The following is an 18,011-nucleotide window of genomic DNA, read 5'->3' as shown; positions in this document are numbered from 1 at the left end:
ATCAAATCCTGGCGCGAGAAGATCTTCACATAGAGGCAGAGAGGCCACACCAAAAGTTATGTGTCGATATTGTAGGGAAACTCCCTTGCAGTTTCGGATACTATTTTGTTTTATCCGTTATTGATGTTTATAGTCGATTTGTATGTTACCTACCACTTAAAACAGCGACAGTCGCAGAAATCATTAGAGTCCTAGACAAAGATTATTTCTATCTTCTTCCATATCCGAGTCACATTGTTTCGGATAAAGGTCCACAATTTCTCTCGGAGAAATGGAAGAACTATTGCATCGAGCATAATATCAAACATATCTTGACTACTCCGTATAACCCGAAAGGAAACGGGATTGTGGAACGATCACATCGCGAGTTAAACCGAATAATACGATTAATGTGTCATAACAACCATACAAAGTGGAAGGAGGTGTTGAAAACTGCACAGGATCTTCTCAACTATTCTTACAACAGTAGTATAAATAACACGCCTGCTGATATCTTCATTTCATTTTCGGCTACTTGTAAATTTAGAGAAAATTTTCCCTGGCCATTAGAACTGCAAACTGCAGAAGATTCAAAAAGGTATATTCAGGTACTCCCCAGATTGCTAACAAAAAGAAAACGGAAAATACAATTAAAATTAACTAAACCTGTAAAAGTTAGAAAAGGAGACTTGGTGATGGTAAGAACTCATTTCCTCTCTGATGCATATAGAAAAATTACACATAAATATATGCCAGTTTATAGTGGCCCATATGTGGTAACGGAGATGAAAAAAAACTATGTTGTATTGAAAGATTTGAATGGGAAAGAAGTTCCGAGTCAAAATTTGACTAATATAAAATTATTTGATTGTTCCGAAGAGAAAAGAGAAGAATTATTAAGAAATTTTAAGTAATCGAAAAATAATTACTAATTCTTTCAGAATTAATAATTATTTTTTTCTTCAGCTACCGGGAAAAATGTTACAGCCTGCTTTTTATCAATCTGTACCATTTAAATAATTATTCGTTTGAATATACATTAACAAACCATTTTGTTATTTTCGTGGGTTGTCAGGGCCTGTATTTTGTAAAACTGTGCCATTAACGCAGATAGTGGTTAGTATGTAGGGCGTTGTTGTTTGTTTACCTTTGTATTAAATAAATACCGATTTGAATTATTACTTATTAGTAATGTAGATTACGGTATTTTAGTAGGGTAAAGTATTGTTATTTATATGTAATAATATTCACTTTTTCAGTTCGTCTGATATTTATAAGAGTAAATGAAGATTGAAATAAACGATATACTATAGGCATGCAGACGGCAACATAAATATTGATAACTGTGAATGAAAGTTAATTATAAATCAAATATATTTCATAAAATTTTGTATGAAAAAAAAGAAACTCCACGATAAGTGGCATTGAATAGGGTATTTCAGTACATTGATTAGATCGTCAATATCTAATACCACGTAAAAAAAATGAGCTTACCTAGTATCAACGATATTATCATTGGAGGCTGCCATGTAGGACTACGTGAATGGAGATGATAAACAATTTTATATCGAACTATAGGAGTGTAATTGAAGGTTAGAAAAAATGTTTTCTTTTAATGAGGAAGAAAATTTTGGCATAAAATGATAAAAGAATTAAAATTTTATAAATTTACATTTAATAGTATATAGTTAATGAAATTCCGAGGGAGCCGAGAATACACGTAGTATTGTGACGTAATGTGAAGTTAAGTTGATGACGAGGATACAAACTGGACAAAATCCCGTTACCTAACCATCTAAATTAATTCCCAAATTGGAAACTGGTACGTAACCTATCTAAAATAGATATTAAAAGGAACCCTAGATTTGGAGAAATCAATTGGTAATCGTGGATATACAGGTAACTTTATCGTTTACTAACTAGAGTGGAAAAAAAACATGAAAGTGAAGCCATTTTTGGTGATTGAGACTGGTTTAGCATATTTGTGAAATTAACATTAATCAAACATTGAGCTTGGAACGAATCATTCATCCGAAGTATTCATGAGTGATTTCCTCAATAATGAAAGCGATGTGTGAGTAGATTTTCAACAGTTCCGTCACATAAGACCAGGTAAGCTTAAAAGGGGATGTATTCTAAATTGTTCGTGATGCATGCATTAGGCCTATAAATGATACTCTATGAGTGCTGTGGGCATGCTTTTAGTAGGTCGTTTATCATGTAACTTCCGAAACACATTCAAGCCACAGATGAATCATTTATGATAGATTAGTTGCCAGTTGGGTACTGATAATATCAATATACATTGAATAGTCAAATTTCTTATTCGGTTAAACACAGTGTCATTTAGCTATAATAGCCATTGTATAATAACGAGATAATATGAGCATTTAAAACATCGTCGGTCGTTTACATATCTCATTTGCTACCTTATAATGCTGACTAGTCTGGGACATTTCTATGCTGAGCGTTTATCAACCTGCGTGAATCCTATGATTAATCTTGTTAAATAATTAATTTATATAATAGAAATGTTATTAATATTGAAAAATATATACTTCAATGATGCACCTGTTTCCATTGGCAGTGAGAGTTAAGTCATTTGTGTATTTAGTTAGGCTAGGTTAGTTAGGTTAGGTAGATTAGGTTAGATTAGCTAAAATAGGTTAGGCTTTGTGTTTACTGATGTCATGTACATGTTACATTGTATTTAATGAATATATGTGCCAACCATGATGAAAATGAGTAATAAGAGGCTTAGTTGCCAGTAAATGCTAATAATTGTTAAATGTTGAGAAATAAAACTGTATATTTGAGATGAGTTTGAAAGCAGTATGGCTTGCGTATGATAGAATAATTTATGGTGATGAAATAATAATTCTTTATTTATCCTCTTTCTAATTGTGTGATTGGGAATGACTGCCAAAGCTACATTACATGTGTATAACTGAAAGTGCATAAAAATTAGTGGAATAAAACTAACGATAGTAAAAAAAAACTCAGCATAGATTACAATATTTTTTCCAACAATCCAGACTAGCTGCTTAAGATTTCTCGCTATTTTGTTAAATTTCAAAACAAATGAATAAGCATTTGTTCAACTTAAAATAATTTTATTAAATATAAATATGAAATCTATTAATACAAAATGTCATATAATAACTTATACAATAGATCATTGTGTCCAAAGTAGTAAATGGAACCGTGACAATGGCTATTATGTTGTTCCAGCGGTTTTATTGATACCGTCGCAACTCCATAGAATTCTACTTGTGTTATTTAACTGGTGCTGTTAAAAAAGGATGCAATAAAATTTAGTGGATTGGAAATTACTTAATTATTTCTATGATTAGCAATAAATGGATTAGTATTTAAATGTTATATAAATGGTACAAAGCCAAACATATTTTTCTCTTTAAAAAAAAATCTAAAACCCTCTTGCTCGGAATGACACCACCGCAAGAATCTGGAACATTCATAACCTGATAGAAGTATTAATCCCGTTGCGCTTACTAAATTATTTTCCTCTGTTGATAATCCGTTGAATATCAATACTAATTTGTTCCCAAATTAACTCATATTTATTTATTTATTATATTTTTCTTTATATTTGACAAATGTAGCATGAAGCTTTAGTATTTTGTCCATTAGTTTAAAAGGGCGTACCAAGATAAAAATGAAATAAAATCTTTGAGCTTTACGTCCCACGGTTATGACGGTTGGGCTAAAGGAGACGGTGATGATGAGAAATGAAGGAAGGTGTGGAATGAAGATAGTGGGAGGAAACGGAAGAATCCCGAGAAAACCCACGAGTATGATGCTTGTCCACCACGAAGTCCACACGGCGCGAGCTGGGATCGAACCAGGGACCCTAAGCACCGGAGGTGAACGCTCTACCAATGAGCCACCATTGGTGCCTGAGAATATGGGATCATATGGTTTCCACGACGATGTTGAGTTCTTCATTACTGAACAGAATAATCATACCTTCTTCGTCGCCTATCGCTTTAGTACTGAACGTTCGCAGATCCAGTATACGCTTTCAATGAGGAAGACCAAGCGAGATCTGTATCTGATTTGGTTTCAGTGCAGTTTTATAGCAAGTTCTGAAAATAGGAAGACCAAGGGAGATCTGTATCTGATTTGGTTTCAGTGCAGTTTTATAGCAAGTTCTGAAAATAGGAAGACCAAGGGAGATCTGTATCTGATTTGGTTTCAGTGCAGTTTTATAGCAAGTTCTGAAACCAGGAAAACCAAGGGAGATCTGTATCTGATTTGGTTTCAGTACAGTTTTATAGGAAGTTCTGAAAACAGGAAGACCAAGGGAGATCTGTATCTGATTTGAATTGAGTGCAGTTTTATAGCAAGTTCTGAAACCAGGAAAACCAAGGGAGATCTGTATCTGATTTGGTTTCAGTACAGTTTTATAGGAAGTTCTGAAAACAGGAAGACCAAGGGAGATCTGTATCTGATTTGAATTGAGTGCAGTTTTGTAGCAAGTTGTGAAAATAGGAAGACCAAGGGAGGTCTGTATCTGATTTGGTTTCAGTACAGTTTTATAGGAAGTTCTGAAAATAGGAAGACCAAGGGAGATCTGTATCTGATTTGAATTGAGTGCAGTTTTGTAGCAAGTTGTGAAAATAGGAAGACCAAGGGAGATCTGTATCTGATTTGGTTTCAGTGCAGTTTTATAGCAAGTTGTGAAAATAAGAAGACCAAGGGAGATCTGTATCTGATTTGAATTGAGTGCAGTTTTGTAGCAAGTTCTGAAAATAGGAAGACCAAGGGAGATCTGTATCTGATTTGAATTGAGTGCAGTTTTATAGCAAGTTGTGAAAATAGGAAGACCAAGGAAGATCTGTATCTGATTTGGTTTCAGTGGTTTTATAGGAAGTTCTGAAAATATGTGGAATGTATGTTGTACATTTTTTTGTAATTTTTTATTAAAAATAGGAGATTGTCTTTGATTGGGGGTCGTCATGGATTCAGAAATATATGGCATTAGTTCATAGAAGAAATTTTCTTATTCGTCATATTAAAATCTTAAAGGATTTGTCATAACAAACTTTTTTCACTAAACTGTACGGGTTTAATGGTACTCTGAGTAAAATAAAAATTTCCTTGTCTCTGGAAGATCAATAAACTGTATCAGCAAAATTTAGATTGAATTTAGCGTCTCTTTAAGCAGCTAGACTATATGAGACATGAACCTAAAGCTTAACGTGGAATCCAAATCATATGAGCTCCCGCCGGGAATCGAATCCGAGTATCCCACACCAAAAACGCGTACGCTATCCACGAGAGAGCAAAATTTGGGAACATAGGTTGATTTTCTTTTGCGACATTTCCTTTCCGGTGCTTGTCTTAATGATTTATGATTCTTTTCCTTACTTCTAAATGAGGGAATAAATATTTAAATATATATTCACGAACATAATAAATAAAATATAACTTCAGATACTTGTAGGCCTAACTTAACAATTCCTAAGGGATATTTATTATGGTGCCGTACTTGCTCTTTTAAAATTCGTTGTATTATGATATATTACCTATTCTCTTTAAGAGCTAAAGAAGAAATAATAGGCGACTGCAGTTCACGGAAATAGAATGAAAAGCTAGAATATTTGATACATTGTGTTTGCTGGGGAGAAGATGGTGGTAGAAGAAATACGAAGAACCAGACAGACAGGGAAATAGATACTGTTTTGTTTCTGTTTCTTTGCTGCTCCTCGGAGAAAATCAGACAGACAACTTCGATTGAAGATTCACAAAGCAAAAACAGATCCCCTCTGGAGAGTTAGATATATTAAGGAGTGTAGTGAGACGATGGTAAGGAATTTTGGGAAGTATGTATTTCCATTCTCGATTAGCAGCACTGAAAGTAACTTTATACTGCCGCAGTAACTTTACTGTCTTATTTCTACATAAAGAGTATTAAAGCCACTCTCGTCTCCTGATTTTTGCTAATAAAAAATTTTAACTACTGGTGTTAATGGAATGAAATTGTCTATAGACATAAATTGGTATTTAAGTAGAATAATGATACCACATAAAATGAAGGAGGTTGTTCTTATTAACATAAATTCTGCCTTGCACTTTCCTGATAGATCATTACTTTAGGCGATACACCTTTCCTTATAGCATCCTTTTGTAAAAAAATCCGGGAACATAAGGTCAAGAGATATGAGTAACATGATTTAGAAACAAGGACTTAACTGGTAACCTTTACTATTATTAGGGTGTTTTAGTTGTATATTGTTTACCTGTTCTCGGTTAGTACATTATATATGGTAGACAATGAGCATGTTGAAAGGGCAAACAGTTGGAGAAGGTTTCATAGTTAGGTGTATAAGGATAGCGAGTTATTTTGGGTACTATTGTTGAAGATAAAAGAGAGTGTTAACAAAATGTTAGGCGTATAATCTTTCTGTACTAATAAAATTAACATTGTTTATAATCGAATCGCATAACGCATATTTTTTAACATAGTACAAACTGATTCCTTATAAGGTTTACAACTTCAATCTCTTATAATTCTTTATGGGAATCACATGCAGACTTAGTTTATATGTCATTATACTGGTAAACACTTCAAGTTTGACTCACCTAATGAGTGGTTTCGGAGTTGACCACACGCGTCGCCACCGGTCAGTAGTTGAAAATGGAGACTTTCACTGGTGCGGAAAGAGCTAAGTGCGTGTTTTGGTTTGAAGAAACGAAGTCAGCAACGAGCTACAGCGTAAGATTCGCATACAATACATACAATAAGAGAGCACCCAGCAGACCAAAAGTGTACAAATGGTACCAGACATTTGTTGAAACAGGTTGTTCTGTGCGACACAAATGCTCCAGGGCGCTTACCCGTGATTGACGATGTGGTGGAAGCAGGTAGCGAGAGTTTTGTCCTCAATCCTCGAAAATCTACACGACGTGCATTACAAGAAACTGGTATCCCTCAGACCAATGTTTGGCGTGTACTGCGTAAACGTTTGTCCATTGGTTCAAGCACTGAGTGAAGCGTATAAACATACGTACCACGATGAGGATGACCACGATGGCCGCTTATGGTGGCAACAAGATGGCGCAACGCCGCACTACCTGATAGACGTAAGGGAATTTCTTCATCAGCGTTTCCGAGATAAGTGGATAGGTCGTGGTGGACCAATTGCCTGGTTGCTACGGTCTCCAGATTACACGCCACTTGACTACTTTCTGTGGGGGTTTATGAAAGGCAAGGTGTACACCCCTCCTGTACCTGATAATATTAATGAACTGAAGTATCGCACCATAACAGCCATTGCCGACGTTAACCCCGAAATGTTGGCTACTGTTTGGCAGGAAATCGACTTTCGTTGGGATGTGTTAAGGATGACCGCAGGTGCACACATTGAGCCATAATGGATTTGTCATAAAAAAAAATTGAAGTGTTTTGCAGTGTAATGACATATAAACCAAGTCTTATGTGGTTCAAATAAAGAATTATAACTGATTGAAGTTGTACACCCTATAAAGAATCACCCGCTACTTACTTCAAGCTAGGATTTTATTATGTAGCCCTTGGTTAAAGTGAGGGAAGCGAAAGTTTGGTTGCTTTATCTTACGTTTTCTCGTAAGCTTTACTCTTCTCAGGCACATTTTAGGTTATACGATATTATTTTCCATTTAAAACGACTTCATTCCTCTGTAATAGGTGAAAAATATAGTGTTAGGTACTTTTGAATGCATAAGTTAATACGATTTTTAAAAGAAAACTAACAGTAAGATAAAGAACAAGTGACTGGGCCGTGTTCCGTCGGCTGAGATTCGACTCCGTTTTTATGACGTAGGTACTTTCCAGTACACTTATAACGCTCTTCTGAGCATAATGACAGTGAAATTGGACACGAAATTAGGACGGGAAAAACTTCTGAACGATTAAACAACAACATCAAAGTGTATTATGTACATTATAAATTTCCAAGAATTTATACGAAAAGTTATTATTCATTGAACAGCATCAGAATATTAAAAAGAGCGTTATTCAATTAAAAACCAGTTGAGAATGCTTCATGAGCATTGCCAGAACGAACTTAAAAAGAATGGAAAGATGGAGCGGGAGGGATAACTGTCATTGTTTCTAGATGTAAAAGTAAGTCTTTTTATCCGCACCTTCTTCTCTTTCTCGCAAAAATTAGCAAAATATGATCTCTCTATGACTTACATTCTCGAGATATGGCTGCTTAAATATCTAGAAATTTGAACTTTTTTGGCGAATATCTGGGGAACGGTGGCCGGTTGGCCAGTAGACTGTTAATCAGTGGGCACTGGTTACTATTTGGTATTAAAATGTTCACCATCCTTTTAGGTATTGATCAACATCAATATGACCTCTGTGTGACTTACGGTTCCCGAGATTTGGGTCCTTAAATCTCCCGTAATCGGAACTATCTTTTGACCAATATCACGGGACCGGTAAGTCATAGAGAGATGATATTGGTGTTAATCAATCTCTAATAGAATGTTAACATTTTCGTACTGATATTAATTGAGGACCACTGACCAAATCAGTGGTCAGTTGGACAGTTTCCACCGGTTACTATTTGGTACCAATTTTATTACCATCCTCTTATGTATTGATCAACATCAATATCATCTCTCTACAACTTACGGTCCCTGAGCTATGGCTCGTTAAATATGTAGAAATTGGCCATTTTTTGGCCAATATTACGGGAATGGTAGTCATAGACAGATGATATTGGTGTTAATCAATACCTAAGAGGATGGTAACAATTTTGGTATGGGTATTAGTTGGTGGCCACTGGCTAACTGGCCATTGGATAAACCAATGGCCACTTGGACAGTAGCCACTGGTTATTATTTGGTACCAAAATCTTTCCATCCTCTTAGGTATTGATCAATATCAATATCATCTCTCTATAACTTACGGTTCCCGAGATATGGCTCTTTAAGTCTCTGGAAATCGGCCATTTTTGGCCAATATCTGGGAAATGGTAAGAGTGACGCGAAAAATTTAATCAATTTTGCTGATAGTTTTTAATGTTTTATGGAATGCAGGGTTCAAAATAGAAAAATTTCAAATAACAGACAGGCAGACATACAGACATAGAGAATTCAGTAACGAACATTTTAAGTTCGTTAAAATTTCCTTAGGCTAAAATATTGTTTGCAAACTAACAAATCACAAAATTCAGGGATATCTTTGCCATGGTCGCATATTTGTTAACAGGCAGATTTTGAGATATTAATTTACAGAACGACATAACCAAAACATCATAGTTACGTTAGTTCATAAGTTTATGAAGCTGTGTTGTGCTTATCGAAAATGAAATTAAATACATTCCATTGCTCTTGTTGCCCTATTCTCTTTCGATAACAATTCCGTTGGTAATCATTAAAATCATTTACAGAATGATCTTCACACTGTCCTGAAAAAATATAGTTTTTTCTATTCTTTTTTTTTTTTTTTTTTTTTTTTGTCGTAGATGACTAAGTATTAATGACCTTGCATCCATTCCTTGCAGTGTGAATAGAGTATGACATCAGAGTGAAATATTCTGTCAAGATTTTGATAACCCCAGTATTTGTTAACCAAGTAAATCTGCACACGAATATATAGCATAAAGGTTGGTTGACATTGCAGTTTGTATAACATGTAAACGAAACAGTCAACATTGAGGTTTTGGTTAATGTGCCAACAGTTCTGAAACTGCAAATGGAAAGAAGTTACGTAATCATGTGCGCAGAAGGATTCTCGAATTGAACAGGCTGTTGTTCTAGAATCCGGTCACATAACAATGTCTTTATCTATCCCTTTCCGGATCCTGGCTTTTTGGGCTATTTTTTAGACTTTCAGTCAAGCAGCTACTGTATCGTCACTATTTATCCTAGGATCATGGTTCATACCTCATTCTCTTCAAAATAGAGCTGGCTTTCAAATGGTACCACTTGCATGCTCATACCAGATACCAGAAGCGGGAAAAAATGTCAAAGTGAAAGTTTCGGAGGGAAAATTTTTTCTCGAACTTTGGCCCCCCTGAACCCCCCGGTGTGAACGTAGCCATCTAAAAAATCTGAGAAATAGTACTTGGTATACTGAACGTGTGTGCCAAATTTGAAGTTTCTATCTTGAATAGGAAGGGAGGGAGAAATTTTATCAAAATTTCCCACAATGCCCCAAATTACCACAAAACACTATGATCTCAGGGAAAAAATTCCTGAGACATCCCTAATTACCCTAGGGTCATGTGTCGCCCATATTCTCTTCTGAATAGAACTGTCTTTCAGGCGGTACCTTCACATGTCTCCATCATGTATCTAAGGCGGGAAATTGCAGAAAAAAGGGATTTTTTCGTCTAAATTTCCCTTTTTTCAACTTTTAGCCCCTCTGGACCCCCTTGTTTTAACGCAGAAATCTGAAAAAATCCGTTAAATACCACTCGGTGGACTGAATGTTTGTGCACAATTTCAATCTTCTAGGTGCAAAAATAGACCCGCCAGAAAAAAATTCAGAAATTTCCCCATGTTACCCTATACAGAAGTATATTTTGAAAAAATTCACTGAGACGTCCCTAATTACCCTAGAATAATAATTCGACCGTCACTCTTTTCAGAATGGAACTGCCTTTCAGACGGTATGACTCACGTGTCTCCATCATGTATGTGAGGCGGAAAAATCCTGAAAAACGTGATTTTTTTGGTCTAAAAATCCCTTTTTTCAGTTTTCTTCCCCCTCTGGACCCCCTCTGTTTTAATGCAGAGATCTGAAAAAATCTGATAAATACTACTAGGTAGGCTGAATGTTTGTGCGCAATTTCAATCTTCTACTTGCAAAAGTAAGCCCGCCAAAAAAAAAATACCCACCAAGTCCCATTTTTCCCTATATAGAAGTATATTTTTCAAAAAATCCCTGAGACATCCCTAATTATCCTAGGACAATGATTCGACAGTCATTCTCTTCAGAATGGAACTGCCTTTCAGACGGTATGACTAAAGTGTCCCCATCATGTATGTGAGGCGGGAAAATGACGAAAAACGGGATTTTGGGGGTAAAAATATCCCTTTTTTCACCCTTTTGCCCCTCTGGTTCCCCCCTGTTTTAGCACTGACATAGGAACAAAAAATCTGGTAAATACTACTTGGTGGACTGAATGTTTGTGCAAAATTTCAATCTTCTACGTAGAAAAATAAGCCCGCCAAAAAATATTGAACATACGCTTAGAAAATGAGAAAAGAAATTTTTGACTTATGACGTCATCACCTCCTATGTCTCTACGCAGGACGGTCTGAAACCATACGTAATGTCTTCTACAGGGCCTCTGGACTTGGAAAACAAAAAAAAAAGAAAAAAAAGAAAAAGAAAAAAAGAAAAAAAAGAAACCGGACGAAAAAGCTCAAATAGAAGAGAAATAACGCAATGTACCATGAAAAATGCGTATGGTACAAATTGTACCATAGGATCCCGAAGGGGTTTGCATCCATTTCTTGCAGTGTGAATAGAGTATGACATCAGAGTGAAATATTCTGTCAAGATTTTGATAACCCCAGTATTTGTTAACCAAGTAAATCTGCACACGAATATATAGCATAAAGGTTGGTTGACGTTGCAGTTTGTATAGCATGTAAACGAAACAGTTAACATTGAGATTTCGGTTAATGGGCCAACAGTTCTGAATACTGCAAATGGAAAGAAGTTACGTAATCATGTGCGCAGAAGAATTCTCGAATTGAACAGGCTGTTGTTCTAGAATCCGGTCACATAACAATGTCTTTATCTATTTATCATGAACTTGAACTCACGATTAAGTTGATATATTGTAATTTTAGTTGTGCAGGCAGTTTTTCGATGTGAAGATTGGATTGGAGAGTCTAAATCACACGTACTCTCTCCTTCGTCAGCTAACATGAAACTAATGTTATGCTTTCTAGATTTTATGCTTACAATCGGAAGATTCACTTTCTGATATCTCGAAGTCTAGAGCCAGAATACTTGAGTCAAAAACAGTTTCTATTTATTTATTTTTGTGAATGCATCGTAGCAATTCTCTCGAGCTTTGAACATGTTGGAGTGCCTGAATGATATTCTTTCGTAGAACAACATTGTTTGAAATAAGATCTTTTCAAATCCTCGAACTCTAGACTAAGCAACATGCAATATTCCGAGAGACCTTCTGTATCACCGAAAAATGACAACTTTTGGCGACGTCATATCTTGGAATAAGTGAAGGATCATAACGTAACAGTAGTCGGTACCTGTTGTCGGTAGAAAATTTTACCAACTTTATTTCATGCTCTAGTAATTAAAGGGGATATTACGGAACCAAGGCCAACTGTAGTTCGGGAAATCAAAGAGAAATTGTTAATTAAGGTAGTTCTTATTTATTCTTCATCCGACTAATTACACTCTGTATTGATATTAATATAAATTATTAATATGTTTCCAAATGTTCATGTTTTCTCTCTTATATAGATTAATATAGGCGTAAACATACTAACCTATTGTTCAAGTTAGTAAAAAGTGGAACATTTTTATATATCATACATGTAAGTAGCATAACCTATGTTTGAGTTATAGATTCTTTGCGATCTATTAACAATCGCGTTCACATGTATTAAGTAGCGTCCTCCCAGAAGTTGCACTTCTTACGGTTAGTCTTTTAGATTAGTGCCCCTTTTAGCATCGAGGCTATATGAAACGAAGACCTACATCTTAATCTGGAATCCAAACTTCATGAACTTCCACCGGATGTTATAATATACTTGTTTATGTTGCAATTACTTTTTACGAAATTACCCTAGTTTTCAATTAAAATTATTCTACGTTGCAATGTGAAACTATATATGTGTTTGTTATATGTTAATTTTAAATATCATATTGTAAGGATCCCCACATCACATCGTAAGCACATGTTTACAGACAACACGTGCTAAGCAGACGATACACTGAATAAAAAGACAGGAAGGGAACCGAAAGAAGACGAACCACCAGGAGAGAGCCTATAAAAGGGGAACTACAGAGGAAGGAGGCATCAGTTGACCAGTGATCACTACCCTTTAACAAGCTCTGGAGGTCGCGCTGGACCAAGAGCTCTACCTTTCCTAAAATCCCTGGAGGTTGACTTGAAGTAAAGGGGATTCCTCAATACAAACCATACCTCGCGAGGCTGCCACGAGCCGAGGAGGTTACCTAAGGACTTTAACCTGAAGTAGCTAGAAGACACCCCGGTAGCTGCCATGAACGAAGGGTTTCCCGTATGAAACATTACTTCTTTTACCTCTCGGTCATAAGGAACATCAAACTTTAGACAAAAATACTATTTTGTATTTTTGTAAAATTAAATAGGTGAAGGGCTAGAATCCCGGACTATCATTGTCTCTACTTACACAAATTATTACAATATACGTTTCTTTCCCTCCCTCAAAATCTGTTTTTCTACCTTTCCTCCTCCATCTGAAAATTCTGGCAACCTTAGAAGATGTTCAAAATTTATTTCGAAAACTTTATTTTTCAATCCACACCAATGAATTCATTGATTATAGCACTTAAAATAGTATCTATTTTTCGTTGTCATAAAAGATCCATTAATTCTAACGTGGACTTTGATCACAAAACACACAATGCGAGTGTAAAAACCAGGCATGCTTTGTCCAACTACAGACACAAAACAGCTTACCGGTGGTTCTTAACATCTTTTGACTTAATATATATTTTACTGAAAATCTAGACCATCGCGACACACTTTTTTGATATTTTTATTATAAATAATAATAATCATAATATTTATTATGATAGTGAAACCAATTATTTTTTTTACAATGACTTTGTATAGAACTGAGCATTATTGCTACCTCTAGAATTGTTGACTGGTACAGTCTGTCTCGATTTTAACTAATTATTATTAAGTTTTTCATGATTTTTAAATTCTAAAATTTCGCGATACACCTTAGAGGACTGTGTGACATACCACTGTGTCGCGACACATCGAATGAGAACCACTAGGACTAGCTCAGGAGAGTAATGCTCCCGGAAGTAGGAACGAAAAAAACAGATTGGTTGGCATTATCCATTTCTTGCCACGTTGCATTCAAATAGCAGATATCAAAGGATTGTTGTTGTCGGTCTTCGTGACCGAGTGGGCTAGCGCTATATGCTAATAACAAATATCTCTTTTGGCGTGAGTTCAAACCCGGCCCGAGAAAAGTTTCTTTTACATTTTTATAACACTTTTTAAATTAAAATAATATGAAAATAATACTCAAAAAAGTTATTTACTTACTTTTGTGCAGATAAGTAGTAATAGTAGTAGGAAGGGGTTAGAAACCCCGCAGGGCTTGTTTTGTTCCCCTTGTACTCCATGATATAGGGCTCGTTTCGTTTCCCTTGTACTCCATGATATAACTTTTGTGACCAACTTAAAACAACTGCCTAGGATAGCGCGTAAAACAGCTGGCTAGAGTAGCGCGCGAAAAAACGTACTTCCGGCAGCATTACTCTCCCGAGCGGGTCGTGAACCACTGGGTTATACAACAAAAGAAACAGTGTGACAGCAATCAGGGACGTTAATACTCATACAGTTTCGCAATAACCCTATTAATTGAAATATGTATCCTATGAAAAGGGAGCGAAAGAGAGTATATATACATTTTCCAAATTATTTCCACAAACGTATTTTTACTATGTGACGAACGGGTTATCGGAATAAAGTATGATGTATGAAAGAATATTCTGCTATGATATTTGACAAGATCTATTCTAGTTTACGGAATTGTAATGGCTGAAAGTTTGTTTTCAATTAACTGTAAGTGAATTACTACATTGGAAACAGTATTTATTTGACTTGCTAGTGCCTTCAAGACCGGAACCAAATAATTACAAACTGAGAACCATTACCAGTAGCCTATGTTCGGTTATTGTAATACTTACGGTGACAACAAATAATACGAAACCCTATCCTCTTAGACAGAACTAGGTTAACTTGGTAACATATCGCAGAGATAATCAACTCTCAATTTCCAATGAGAAATATCTTCGCCCACATATCTGTTAGTGTACACTGCACTATAATTTTGCGTAGGTGTACGACTTATGAGAAATTATGTCAGTATAGAGTGTACTCCATTAAATGTGTATCCACAATAGTTTCTGTGTGACTGTTAAGCATTGAACCTTGAATAAATGGATAATTTTCCATTTACCAGGATTTCTATTTGGTTCCGGTGAATGCGTTCATGTGATCCCATTATACATCCAAATGACTAACTTTTGATATTGACGCAACTCTATTTTTTAAAATATAATACGTTATTTCTTCTACTTCCTCTTAATAAAAACTAATATTGCAAGCATGAAAGTTGTGAAGAATATGAGTTGACAACAAATGTAAAAAATATGACAATAATGTGATTGGAAGTAGGAGAACGGTATCAACTATACGATACTACTTAAAGAGATTAAAAAATATACATAAATGTACGAGATGTAAGCGGTAAGGTTGCGAAGTAGCCTTCCTGATAGCAAATGACGTCAGTTGTAGAAGTAAAATATAGACTAGTGTTACCAGAGATACCGGTTCATTTAATACGGACATTTCCTATTATGTATGGCAAAAAGGTGTCCTTTAACTATCACAGACAGGGCAGCAAACTATCAAAAAGCCATTATTTGCTATCTCTATGAAGATTAACTCCTTGCGTACCAGTGATAACTATGTAGATGCGGAAATTTGTTAGTGGATGCAAGGCAAGGCTTAGTTCCACTATTTCTCCTTAGATGACAGCACCTTACTGACAGAAAAGAAAAAAGTGTATTGTCTCAGTAGATTTCAGGTCTAAAGGAGCATTCAATTACATGTGTTTGTTTTGACGATATACAATTAGCAACTTCGAGATTTATTTCGACATCGGAAAAGGAAAACCTTTATCTTTGGTCTCCGGTCAGTGTTGCCAATCTGAAACAATCTGCCATCCCTTCAGAACATCAGAATTTCCCTTTCTCAGTCCAAATGTTCCACAATGCAAATAATTGTTTTTATCAGTAATGTGAATGCTTTCCTCAAGCGCGCACAATAACTATGCCCTATGTAACGTTCTAGACAATTGTTTAACAGTAAACAAAACCGGTATTAAAGTACGCACATTGGAAAATGATACATGGAAAGTAGGAGGTTAATATTGAAACCGGAGCGCTAATTGATGTCTATCATTTCCGATTGCAAAAGAACAATAAAATCACACTCAAAATATATTCTTGCGAACTGAATCCGTATATCAAAAGCGTATATATTACAGCCATACACGATGACAGACGGTTGAGCCCGAATATTTCGGGTGAGGTTAGATTTATATCGAAGTTACACTACGCGAGCATAAGGCAGTATCAAGTGGTATTATCATGGACCAAAGGTGGAATGAAACGAGCCCTGAGGAGCTTCTAACCCCCTTCGCTTCCTGACGTTGTATCAGCTATGTTCCGTAACATACGTAAATCACTTCTTTTATCAATAAAGTTGTGTGTACAAAGTGGACGAATTACCATTATTATTATTATTATTATTATTATTATTATTATTATTATTATTATTATTATTATTATTTTATATTGTCTCGGTTAATGCAGAGAGTCGGTTAATCGAAACTCGAATAATCGTTAGACTACAGTAATTATAACTGCTATGTCGACTATTGGTTTCAAATGTTGAGTTACGTTGACGCAAACCACTACTGAATGAGGCGAAAGGTCAAGTTCCACCACTACTACTATTACTACTACACAAAAACAGCATGCTTTAGTGATGTCCTAACCTATAGAATGCAACTAATCCTTGAATTTGGGGATCAATTCCCATTGTTTTCTGTTCTTTTTTTTTTTTTTTTCGTATTTGAAGAAATAGTATCATTTCAGGTCTTGCTCGTGTGTGTGTGTGTAGGTGGGGTGGGTGGGGGGGAATTGTAGGATTTACTCTATCAAGATCAGTATAATTTACCATCTTTCATTAGCATATTATTATTTAATGTAATATATATATCTATAACAATCTATCTATATTACATATAATATTTTCAAACTCAAAGGGAGCATTTGTCTCTTTACAATATTAACGCCCCTGTTTGGAACTCACAATACTGTCAACATAAATTAACAGTAAAACACTTCAATAATTTCAGAGGCGCCTCGTGAAGAAGTCGAAACTAGTAATAATTAAAAGTATTTTCGTTTAAAACTTAAAGAAGTAAACTTTGTTAATGTAAAGATTGGTATCACAATAATTAATACATTAGATAGTCTTTACCCTCTTAGCTTCAAGCGAAGAACTTTAATTTTTACTCTCGAGCCCAGACCCGTATCAACGAGGGAGCTAGGGGGCCCGCCCCCTTAAAAGTTTTACGGTAGGCTTGCAAATGAACTATAAAATGGTGAAGAATTATAATATGGTTGGATCGCCCCCCCCCACTAACTTCTACCGGACCCATCTACATTTTTGGTCTGGTTGCCAGCCTGCTCGTGCCACCTCTGTTTAATACGATTTTTATAAATCCAAAGTCTAGTACCCTCTACACTTGAACTCCTGCATTTACAGCTAATTGGCTTGCTGTCTGTAATGTTGTATTCATAGAGTTATAAAATAACCACTAGAGGCGTAGCTGGCACTGCAAACGCGTTGTCCTTTCAACCACACTGATGTACAGCAAAAGCTCCCAAAATGAATGATGTTTGTTTGGAGGAAGAAAATCTCAATTTATTGTATCTTATCGCTGTATAGAGAAATTTTAAAGATTAAACGTTATACCGTTTCTCACTTAAGTGACGCATTTCTTTAGATATTGGAAAATGTATTTATCTGCAAAAATATTTTAATGTTTAAAACCAAGATTATTATCGAGGCCCACTTACTGGTTCCTCCAATTCCAGCGACCGTTCTAAATTGCCTTAAAAGCTAAAGTTCGTATTATTTTAATCACATGTGAAAGAAGGATTACAATTCTTCAGAAAACTTCAAAACAGTTGATAACTTATCTATCGAAAATCAGTTATAATC

This window comes from Thermobia domestica, chromosome 11 (assembly GCF_964235325.1).
Source record: "Thermobia domestica chromosome 11, izTheDome1.hap1.1, whole genome shotgun sequence".
NCBI lineage: Eukaryota > Metazoa > Arthropoda > Insecta > Zygentoma > Lepismatidae > Thermobia > Thermobia domestica.
This window is presented reverse-complemented; position numbering follows the sequence as displayed.